Raw genomic sequence first — 12480 nt, 5'->3', positions numbered from 1 at the left:
TATACCACATCTTCTTGATCCATTCATCTGTTGATGGACATCTAGGTTCTTTCCATAGTTTGGCTATTGTGGACATTGCTGCTATAAACATTCGGGTGCATGTGCCCCTTTGGATCACTACGTTTGTATCTTTAGGTAAATACCCAATAGTGCAATTGCTGGGTCATAGGGCAGTTCTATTTTCAACATTTTGAGGAACCTCCATGATCTCATTTTTAACAGCAGTGGGAAAAAAAAAAAAAAAACTCTTATGGTAAATGACAATAGAACATCAATTATTCTGAATTGAAAACCAATACCCTGGAATTTATTAGGGGGTAATTTCGAGTTCAGAGAGGCAGTCTTTCAGGAATAAATATGTTACAGGACTCTGTAACAACTCATCTCGTCTCTAATTAGTGGGGATTGCATTCTGGAAAGAGCTTACTTTACAATCAAACAAAACACTCACCCCTCAATATGTAGAAAGAAAAAAAAATCTGTAAAAACATTGAACATTCATTTATTAAATACTTTTTGCTCCTCTTTTAAAACAAAATAAATACTAGCTGTAAATTATCTCTAGTAAAAGAAGTTATATTGCACAAGAAAATCCTTTAAAGGAAGAGATAGCTAAGGGTCAAGAAAATGGTGAGGAAAAGTGAAATCATACTCCCCAACTCATGTGAGTGAGCTGGAACAGACAGACCCAAGCTGTCCAGGTAGGGAGGGGTCAGTTCTTCCATTCTCAACTTCATTCATATCTAATGTGATTTTGCTTGAGTTTTATCTTTGTTTAATGTTAACAAGGTCCATTTTTATAAATTTATGTAAATACTGAAAAAAAATGTGGGCACAATTTTAAAAGAGGCACAGAAAGATTGCTGTAAAAGTTTTTCAGGTGAGATTAGTATGGCTGGAGCAGAATCAAAGTGTTTGGTCCTGGCACAAAGTTAGGGTTACAGGTAAATTTCTTTATATTCTTCAGTATAAGATAGGGAGGGGAGGCTAGCAATGCAGGGGCCACATACTGGGTGCTGGTGATGGCTCAGAATGCACTGGGTGTGGTGCAAGAAATATGAATACTATAGTGCTGAGAAGAAATGAAAAACAAACAAACAAATTATAAGATAAATAAAATTAAAAATTAAAAAATTAATAAAAAAGAATTCTAGGCTTTGGTCCCAGTTTGGTCACAAATAGCAGCAGGATCCTTGGGGAGGCAGGAAATTCCATCCCAGTCCTTGGGGGTAATTGCTGCTTGACCTAGCATGGAGGATATTAGCAAGGAGCTAACTAGCTGCAACAACTGAGGGTTTCTAAGATCTTGGGGCAATTTGGTATTTCTGTGTTGAAACTTTGTAAAGAGGCTTATACATTTATTTGATCATTTATTTGATTTCAAAAATAACCAATGGAAAAGAACAAAAAAATGCTAAACTTTCATTTGTCAGAGGATGACTAATATAAAGTATCAAAATACTTAACTGTGTAAACATATTCAAAAATGTATAAGCTAAGTTTTTTTCCCCCTAAATTCAATCTATTAAATTTGTTCATTCTTCGCTAGCCTTAGAGATGAAATTTTGCCTGAATGAGGAAGAACATCTCACAGGGACGTTTCTAGCATACTGGGTCTGCACAAATAAAAGTTTTCAAGAATTTCAACAAAGGCAGTAAAACATTGAAAAAAATGAAAGAAAGTATACATTTTGCTTTTCTTAGTGGTTGTGATGATAGGTACATATGAATTCCTAAACTGAAAAACAAGGTTCTGGTCTTTTTTTTTTTCCAACTGACTGCATAATCAATGTGCATTCTAGCAATCGAATTAAATAATGCTTAGTGAACTATTATATTGAGAAAACTTGTGGAAGTTCAACACACATTTTAATTTTTTATAAACATATATATATATTTTTTTTTAATTAAATTTATTTATTTTCAGCATAACAGTATTCATTATTTTTTCACCACACCCAGTGCTCCATGCAATCCGTGCCCTCTATAATACCCACCACCTGGTACCCCAGCCCCCCACCCCCCCACCACTTCATTACCCTCAGATTGTTTTTCAGAGTCCATAGTCTCTCATGGTTCACCTCCCCTTCCAATTTCCCCCAACTCCCTTCTCCTCTCCAACTCCCCATGTCCTCCATGCTATTTGTTATGCTCCACAAATAAGTGAAACCATATGATAATTGACTCTCTCTGCTTGACTTATTTCACTCAGCATAATCTCTTCCAGTCCCTTCCATGTTGCTACAAAAGTTGGGTATTCATCCTTTCTGATGGAGGCATAATACTCCATAGTGTATATGGACCACATTTTCCTTATCCATTCGTCTGTTGAAGGGCAGAAAGATTCCCTTCTTTTTTTTTTATATATAAACATATATTTTTATCCCCAGGGGTACAGGTCTGTAAATCGCCAGGTTTACACACTTCACAGCACTCACCAAAGCACATACCCTCCCCAATGTCCATAACCCCACCCCCCTTCTCCCAACCTCCCTCCCCCCAGCAGCCCTCAGTTTGTTTTGTGAGATTAAGAGTCACTTATGGTTTGTCTCCCTCCCAATCCCATCTTGTTTCATTTCTTCTTCTCCTACCCCCTTAACCCCCCATGTTGCATCTCCACTTCCTCGTATCAGGGAGATCATATGATAGTTGTCTTTCTCTGATTGACCTATTTCGCTAATCATGATACCCTCTAGTTCCATCCACATCGTTACAAATGGCAAGATTTCATTTCTTTTGATGGCTGCATAGTATTCCAATGGAATACTATGCAGCCATCAAAAGACATATTTTATCCAAAGAATAAAACACCAAGAATCTAAATAAGGAAAAGGGACAGAAGATAAAAAACAGTGTGTTACTGTCTAGAAACTTTTCAAGTTCATCATTTGATTTTCAATTTCTTTACTATAATGAATCAGAAGTATTCCTATTAAAAAAAATACAAAGTTTCTAAGATGAAAATTAGATTCCTTAATATTTGAGTAGAGGTTAAAATTATGTAACTATTATGTGCAGTTGAAAAATTAATTTTTAACATGATTTTTAAATTAAAAACAATGTGTATGGTTGGAGCAATACACAGTGTCTTACTATTATAATCAATAAAATACTATTTGCACTGCAAGCAAGATGTATAAACTTAAAATAAGTATGTTATCATCTAATTCTACTTATACCTTGAATAAGAACTCATTGTTTTCTTACTGAATTAATATGGAAATCAGGAGTTTTGCTACAAAGGTAGAAATTCTCATGAATTTTTTTGGAAAAAAAAAAACAACAATATTAAGAATCTCTCCAAAAAGAACTTTTTCCTTCTCTTCTTAAATGAGAAATCCAACTCCTCTCTCCTTAAGAAATTGAATTATTAAACTAACTTCAAAATAGCTCAAAGAGAATATCAGAAAAATACTTGAATTTCATTTGGAAATCAATTTTAAAATGTTTCTAACATTTGTAATTTCAATCATTAAATTAATAGTAAATGTATAATCAAGTAACATACCAACATTTTCAAGTGACACATCCTTTAAAACTATGTTTTGTTAAATATTTTGACATTATTTCAAAAAAGTCTGGAATCATAACTTTTATACTACTAGTTATATATCTATTTTATTCAGCAGGTGAAATTACAGAATATTATGGCATTCTAAAAATATTTAGCAGTGTTCTAGAGTAGATTCAACTTTGAGGGGAGATGCTGAGAGTCCAAATTCTTCATAGTGTGTCTTCTTCTTAGGGTGTCTTCTTAGTTATACCTAAAGTACAAATGAAATTCCAATGTAAAATGTGTTTTCAATGAACATTTTCCAAAACAAAACAAAATTCTGAAAAGTGTGTTACTTGATAAAGTTAATATAAAAGCATTCCTGAAAATAAGCTTTCCAATAGCAGTTTTGAAATACTGCCCCTTTGCTTCTAAATTCAAGGCATTATAAATAATTGGGAAGTACAGTTTTAAACATTGTCTTACTTAAAACCCTGGAGTCATTCAGATGTGAGATTGAGATATTTTATAAAATCAGGAATTAAGAAGGAGACCTCCACTACTTCAGAGTGGGCATGGGATCCATATTTGAAGAGTTAAATGTCAACTTGATAGATGGCCAAATACATGTTAGTAGAACCCATTCAAAAAGTGAGCGTGTACTGTTTCAAAAATCTCACATTTTAATCCAGACTCTAAGGCTTACTAGCTGTGACTTTGGGCAAGTTATATGATTTATTGAATCTGTTTTCCCACTGAAAATAAGAACAATCAATATCTCATAACCCACTGTGGATGAAAGACCATGATAAGCACTAATTCTAGAGCAAATCCCCCCCTCACTTCACTCTGTACTAGGAGTTCCAAACCACACGATGTTTGTATTTCTCTAATGTGTTTTCTAGAGTCTTTAGTTGCTATTGTCTTTAATTGTCTTTAATGTTTTTAATTGCTATTCTATTTTCCCCTACAGACAAAAGCCTTGATGCAGACATATTCCCCAAGCCCATAATTTTTTTCCCTTCACTTGCTGAAATAAAATTCCACATGTCCGGTACATATATTTGTCTTCTTGAGAATTTTTTCCCCAAAGTTATCGAGATACATTGGAAAGAAAAGGATGGCAAAAGAATTCTGAAATCCCAGCAGGGAGACACCATGAAGACTAAGGACACATACATGAAATTCAGCTGGCTGACCGTGGCTAGAGAGTCATTGGCTAAAGAACAAAAATGTATCATCACACACGAGAGTATGAAGAGATTGTTTTTCGTTCAATGAAAAAAGGTATATGCATATATGGAGATATAACCTCTCATTACCTATTTTTTTCCAAAGGAAATACCACACCTTTTCTGTTAAATATTAATGAAAAGAAACAAATAGAAATATCTCTGAATGTTGTTACCTTTAAAGGCAGTATAAATGTCCTGCTATTTCCCCAGTGAATTGAAATAATATGGGCTTTGAAATATTAAAAAAGAAAAAGGAAAAGAAAAATTCACTTATTCTTTCTTGCTTCAGTTTATCATCCAAAATATGAAGGGCACAACGATTTTTTTAGGGTCATTGTAGAGATTAAATGAAACAATACACATGAAAGTATATAGCAAATTAGCGCACCATATATGTTTAAAAAGAGAGTCCACTTTTGACGATCATACTTAGTCAGGAAATAAAAACAATTATACACCTTTCAATAATGTTCTACTCAGAAGTCAAAGTCCCTCTCACTTCAACCTGGTCTACTCAAGGTATAACCCATCAACGATGAGTTGGTGACAAGATGCTCTTCATTTGATAGAACCAGATCCCAACTCAACAAAAAACAAACAAAACAAACAAATAAACAAACAAACAAAAAACAGAATAATTTGGGAGCTGAAGTTTTAGTATGGTCTTGGGTTTTTTAGATTTGAATTTTATATACGCCATAAGGTGAAATTTGGTAATTGAAGATTGAATGAGGCTAATGTGTATATATATTCTTCATTCAACCCAATGAACATATTTCTTACCTTTGGTAAAGCTGCTCAGCAGCATTCTTGCAGTCCTGGTGTGTCCCAGGCCGGGGAGGGATGCAGGATGAACTACTGTCCCAAGGAGGACCACTACAGTAGAGAGAACATGCTTTTCCTAATCACTCTGGGTCACTTGTGATTCAGGCATGGTGTCCCAAATGAACCTCATTGGTGCAGATACTGGATATATTTAGACAGTGTGGGCAGACGGCTGAATGCGCCCTGGCCCTGCGGTGATCCAGTAACCCACTAGACTCAGTGAAGTGCTGGCATTAACATCACAGACTAAGACCCAGAGGGCCCATAAGAAGGAACCAGTTTGTACTTTTCGCTGTGGTTCACAAGCCCTTGGGAAGCAGCAGGGGACAAACACTAACAAGATGTGCAAAGACCATTGCAGTATACCACTCTGAATTGCTGAGGTGATTCTTTATCTTCTTGGATCTTTAGTTTTTCTAACAATCAGATTGGGGTGGAACAATTATCTTCCCTTTTTCCTGGCATATGGTGAAGAAGCAGCACAATAATGTCTGAAAATGCTTGTTTTTGAAGACATAACATGTATATATTTATTCATATATTTATTGTATTTATGTATATTCTTCCCTAAAATAACTGAAGTGAGACTGAAAACAGTCTGAATTCTTTTTATTTCTACAACTAAGAAACAGAGAGGAGGCAAATGAGCTAAGCATAAGGTTAATGTAACCACTGGGCTGAAGTCCTTTAGGTATTGATTTTTATACTGATCAATGTGAAAATATACTATAGTAACATCCCATGGTGATGATTATAACAAAAGGAGAAGTTCTTATGATGTGTTCTTTATGATGTGTTTTACTTGGGAATTAAATTATGAAAGGAATGTCTCCCAAGGTCTTCTCATAGCAAAAAAGCTAGTGAGGCCATCTTGTTAATGTTTTTCCTCAGCAAATTTCTAATGCTATTTCTTGTTTGTTCTTTTTGTTTTTGATGAAAACTAAAAATATATAGAACATGGAAGCCCAAATTGATGAAGTGATTTTGAAGAGGTAAAACTATCTGGTCCAAGCTTTCAACCAAGCTTGATTGAGAAAGAAGTATTCTTTCTTGGGTGGGAGATTTTAGTAAAAAGGACATTAGTTGTGATGAGCACTGGGTGATGTATGGAAGTGTTGTATCACTATGTTGTACACCTGAAACTAATATTACACTATATGTTAACCAACTGGAATTTAAATAATAATTTTAAAAGTAATAAAATAAAGTGCAAGAAAGGGCCGATACCAAATTTTCTGCAACTTTAGGAGGTCAAACTCACTCCTTTGTCTTTCCTGAATACCCTCATTTTAGCCACGATGTTATATGATAATTTGCATTTATTATCCTTTGAACTTTTTTAGGAAATACATGATGTCAAGAAATAATTAGTGCTAACAATGGTGGGACAAGTTGGCTACTCAATGAATGATCAAGCTGAGTCTGTTCATACGGAAATTTCTTTTATGTGTTTATCTCCAAAGAATCAGAAATTCAGAATCATTAGCCCTTAGCCTGGAAAGCGACCTTGAGTGTTGCTGTACTCATAACTCCTTGCCCTTGGCCTGGTAATATGTTAGCTAAGGTCCACAGACCCCTTGAGTTTGGACATGGAGGACAGATCAGCAGAACTTCATGTGCAGAAATACAATATATGAATTGATCTACTGAATTACAAAGAATCAGACCAAACATTTCAGGAAGTGTGGGGCTCATATTTGCAATGGATCTCTCCTCTCTGTTTACTAATAGTTATCTACTTATCATCTACCTATCCATTTATCCACAACACAGATACTTGTCTAATAGTAGATATGAATATTTGAATAATACTTGTTCTCATTTATTTTAGAGCTCACTGCTATTGATTCTACAAAAATTGAAGATGGTAAGTTGTTGTTTTTTTTTTAATATTTTATTTATTTATTTATTTATTTGACAGAGATCACAAGTAGGCAGAGAGGGAGGCAGGGGGTGGGGGGGAAGCAGGCTCCCTGCTGAGCAGAGAGCCCGATGCAGGGCTGGATCCCAGGACCCTGGGATCATGACCTGAGCCGAAGGCAGAGGCTTTAACCCACTGAGCCACCCAGGTGCCCTGAGGATGGTAAGTTTTTGTCTATGTTTACCTTTATGTTATGCTGTAGCATTTTTTTCTTCCTGATCAACTTAACTTTTGAACTCCCCTGGCTTCAGGTAGAAACCTCAGAATAGCTGGATCTTGCAAAAGAGACTGAGTGTTATGTGAAGTCATCTTCACACAGCAAATGCTATTTGGGTGTAAGAGGACTATAAGTTAGGGGTACAATGATGTGATCTGAATTCTTTCAACAATGGACTTCATTTCTGGGACCTTTGTTTCTACTGATTAAGGAAACCTGGTATTAAGTTGCTTCTAGTGCTTTTTTAAATCTTAGTTCTTGATGGTGAGTAATAACATGAACACCAAGAGGTTCTCATACAGAAGGTGTTATGCTGCACCAAGAGTGCATTTTGTTTAATTCTCCTAACACTCACTGTGAAGGATTTTATTCCTGTTTTACACATGAGGGCAAGGAACTGAAATTAATTAAGTCCCTTGAACCGTGCCACACAGCGAGATCTGGGGCATCAACCCAGACCTTCTGAATCAACAATACAAACACTTACTCAGTTTTTTATTCTTCTTCTATGATGTAATCATAGAGCAAGAAATCCCAAAGCTAAGGCCCTGAGACAGGTGTACACATGGGGGGAGGGTCAGTGAGTGCAGGGCTTCAAGTGCCACAGACTAGACATTAACAACTGGCTTTTAAATATTAGTTGCATGAATATGGGTACAGTAGTTAACATTTCTGAGCCAACGAGGAATAACATGAGTATCACTTCACTCAGTTACTGAAGATATGATGTCACATATGTGGAATACCTAGCATAAGGTATTACATTTAGCTGATACATTTTTTTTTAAAGATTTTATTTATTTATTTGGCAGAGAGAGATCACAGTAGACAGAAAGGCAGGCAGAGAGAGAGAGAGGGAAGCAGGCTCCCCGCTGAGCAGAGAGCCCGATGCGGGACTCGATCCCAGGACCCTGAGATCATGACCTGAGCCGAAGGCAGCGGCTTAACCCACTGAGCCACCCAGGCGCCCTAGCTGATACATTTTAAGTACTGGTTTCTAGCCCTTTCTCCCTGCATATGTACAAAGAATGTGACAAGGACCATTGACTCTAGCCCTACTGATCTACCCTCCATGAACACAATCAACCATGAACCTACTATGAACACAATCAAATTTCCATTGATTGTACCCTTGATAGGAATCTCATTGATGCACAATATGTAATGGCTGAGATGATTCTAAATCAGCAGTTCAAGGGTGCCTGGGTGGCTCAGTGGGTTAAAGCCTCTCCTTTCTGCTCAGGTCATGATCCCAGGGTCCTGGGATCGAGCCCTGCATCGGGCTCTCTGCTCAGTGGGGAGTCTACTTTCCCCTCTCTCTCTCTCTCTCTGGCTGGCTCCCTGTCTGCTTGTGGTTTATCTGTCAAATAAATAAATAAAATCTTAAAAATAAATAAATAAAAATAAAAATAAATCAACAATTCATATCTTTATGCTTAACTCTGTTGTCAGGGCTGTTTATTGAATGTGGAGGTTCAGAATTACAGAGTAGGTAAATGTGTTCTTGAATATTATGTTGCTGGGATAAAATCTGGCTTTTGGTACTTACTGTTTGACATCAGGCAAATTAGTTCTCTGTTCTCAATTTATTTGTGAAATGCAAATGAAAATAATCTCATAGATATTGAGAACTTAAATAAGATTAGAGCTTTGCACACAAACCTCTAAAATTAAATATCTGCCATTTAGTTAGTGGTTAAAGCATATGTGTTATTATTATTACTTACAGACATGGTAGGAGTAAAGAAATGATAAAAGCTGCCTACCACCAGTGCTTTTTTCAGGTTGACTCATCCATCTAAGACCTAATCTTACTTTTTAATACTTGAGAATGTTCTAAGTGAATTTCCCAGAGGTTGTTGTTTGACTTGATGTACAAGCTGGATTCTGAGTTGTCTTGGTGGCAATGGTGGATAGATGTTCACTCTCTGGTTGTTTTGTGGTGGGGGTGTCCTTCAACCTAGATATTAAGAAATATGTGACCCCCCCATTAATAAGACCTGGTCTTTCAAAAAATAATGTGAAACTAATAAATGACCTCTTTTAGCCACCCTGCAGCTACAGCTCAAGACCACCTCTGCCTGCTACACCTACCTCCTCCTCTACTTCAAGAGCCTGGTCTCCTCCACCATCACCACCATCTATCTGTTTGGGAGACCAGCACTCGCTGGCAATGGGAAGAGTTCCTAGCACATGGTGGCACCAAGGATCCACTTTTCTCCATTGGCTGTTGTCGTTAAAAATCTTTCTTTCTTGGTTAGCTTTATTTCAGTTCATGCATGCATTTTCAATTGTGTCATTTCTGCAGAATGGGTTTACAAATCACTAGGCAAACAGCAATTTTCAGTCTGCAGCAAGAACAAATTCTGCCATGACTCCAGGGCAGGGCCAGGGGGCATCTAGAGGGGCATCAGCACGCCGCTCTCCTTAATGTCCACCAGCTCCTCAGCCACCCAGTCCCCGTGCCTGAGTACAGCCAGCATGCAGCTTCTGTCCCCTGGGGCTCTTTAATCAGATAATTGCCAGGAAGCCTTTTACTCTGCACATCCAAAGAATACAAGAATAAAAGAAGCCTTTTATTCTACACATAAGCTGCAATCTTTGCTACGTGAATTTTGTACTGTTTTACAATAAAAACAATTAAATGTCTACTTTGGCCTCTGTGTACTTTCACTTGGTGCAATCTGAGAGTCCAAGGTGAGGGACAGGATGACAACTGAGCCTTCCAATTCAGCAGTGATTGTAATAATGGTCAATTCCACATTTCTAATTTTTTCTCTGAGGTAGTCCTTATGATGCCTTCTTTGGGGGCACCAGCTGTAAGAGAGCCACAGCCAGTGAAGGTGCCCTGGTATTTCTCCTTCAAAGGTCAGCAGATTCACTCATTTGGTTAAAGATGCTCCAGTGGTGACAGTATAACCTGTCGCATGACTGGCAGGTGTGCTCAGACCTGTCCCAGTATGTCACCGGCACCATGTTCCTGATCTCACAAGAATCCCATGACAGCAGCACTAACACTGGAAAGGTAGGGTGGGGAGGGGTTAAGTGCTTGGACTCTGAACCCCAAGTGCCTGGATTGAAATCTTTGGTCTACAGCTATTTGAACTCTCTGTGCCATTATTTTCTCATCTGTCAAATAGAGTTGTCAAATGTGTCCTGTCTCCTGGGGTTGTGTGGATGAGAAGAGTTAATTTTGGGGATACATGGGAGTCCTCAGCAGCATTAGCATCTACTGTTGGCAGCTCTCCTTTAGAAATAATAGTTAACACACCCACCCAGCCCCACACATACAAAAGGTATGCACTAAGATTTATGTGTGATACCATAGTACCATTCACAAAGGTCCCAAATTCACTCAAATGCCAGTAAGAAACTAAAAAATAATTAAATGGTATTATATGATGGAGTAGTATGCATCTACAAAAAATATAGGTTGTCAAAGAAATGTAAAATTAATCAGAAAGTGTTGCTGAAGAACTATGCAAGCCAGGACCTTTCTAAAATTCTTTTTTTTTTTTAAGATTTTATTTATTTATTTGACAGACAGAGATCATAAGTAGGCAGATAGGCAGAGAGAGAGGAGGAAGCAGGCTCCCCACTGAGCAGAGAGCCTGATGTGGGGCTAGATCCCAGGACCCTGGGATCATGACCTGAGCCCAAGGCAGAAGCTTTAACCCACTGAGCCACCCAGACACCCCCACTTCTAAAATTCTTAAGAGTACAACTTCACATGGTTCCAAAATCAAAACACTCTAAAAATGAAACGGGAAATCTTCCTTCAACCACTGTATCAACCTCCCCGGCACTTACAGGTCACACTTTAGTTTCTTGTGCAACGCTCCAATTTTTTATTTATGAAATATGAATGTACATATAAAAAACAAATCCACATGAACTAATTTTCTTCCTTCTAACACAAAGGGAGTATACAACATACAATATTCTGCACTTCTCATTTATGTATCCTTGAGCTCTTTATATGTCAGTATACAGGGACACTTAGCTCCAAAGTATTTTACAGGTGACTCTAAAACTTTCTAAGAGACATTATAAAGTCAGTTCCTTGTGATAGACCAATGGATTATTTCCAGTCTTTTACTGTTATAAAATATGCTGAAATTATAATATTGCCTTATGTCAATATATGCTTTATGTCACTATGGACATGTGGACTGGTCATTTTACTAGGTACTGTCAGCTTACCCAATAGAGACAGCACCATCATGCATTTCTACCACAATGTAGGTGAATGTCAGGACACTGCTGCCGAACATCAGGATTTTGCTAATCTGACACATGAAAAACAGTATTCTATCATGTTTTGAATTTGTCTCTGATGAGGATAACCACCTTTTCATTTTTTGAGTTTTTTACATTTGTGTGTGCAATATTTATTCAGTCCCTTGACCACAATTTCTATTGAGTAATAATACTAACAAGTATGACACTGATTTATATGTGTGTGTATCTCTTCAAACATGAGTATAAAACAAAATGTTCAATGTATGGTCAGTAGAGGAACAATAAGTGGTTGTTTTTCTTCTTTTCTAATGAATCCTTTTAAAGTAGAAGTTTTTATATATTAGAATAAAACAAGACCTCATTTAAAATTCGGAAGGAGGGGCTCCTGGGTGGCTCAGTGGGTTGAGCCTCTGCCTTCGGCTTGGGTCGTGATCTCAGGGTCCTGGGATCGAGCCCCGCATCGAGCTCTCTGCTTGGTGGAGAGCCTGCTTCCCCCGTCTCTGTCTGTCTACTTGTAACCCTTCTCTCTGTCAAATAAATAAATAAA

At 37.3% G+C, this 12480-nt stretch overlaps 2 long non-coding RNA genes across 2 annotated transcripts; one reads left to right on the top strand and one right to left on the bottom strand.

The window, feature by feature from the left end:
• Positions 1-3591: 3591 nt before the first annotated feature.
• LOC309844799 lies at positions 3592-5819 on the bottom strand. Its single transcript, XR_014300911.1, has 2 exons — positions 5512-5819; positions 3592-3764 (listed from the first exon to the last, which is right to left on the bottom strand). It is a non-coding gene; the product is annotated as an uncharacterized lncRNA (long non-coding RNA).
• On the top strand, positions 4748-10340 carry LOC309844797. The gene is made up of 3 exons (XR_014300909.1): positions 4748-4780; positions 7385-7420; positions 9739-10340. It is a non-coding gene; the product is annotated as an uncharacterized lncRNA (long non-coding RNA).
• The last annotated feature ends 2140 nt before the right edge of the window (positions 10341-12480 follow it).

This window comes from Mustela nivalis, assembly GCF_964662115.1.
Source record: "Mustela nivalis genome assembly, chromosome: 12".
NCBI lineage: Eukaryota > Metazoa > Chordata > Mammalia > Carnivora > Mustelidae > Mustela > Mustela nivalis.
The sequence above is the reverse complement of the archived record's forward strand: the minus strand, read 5'-3'. Positions and strand labels throughout refer to the sequence as shown.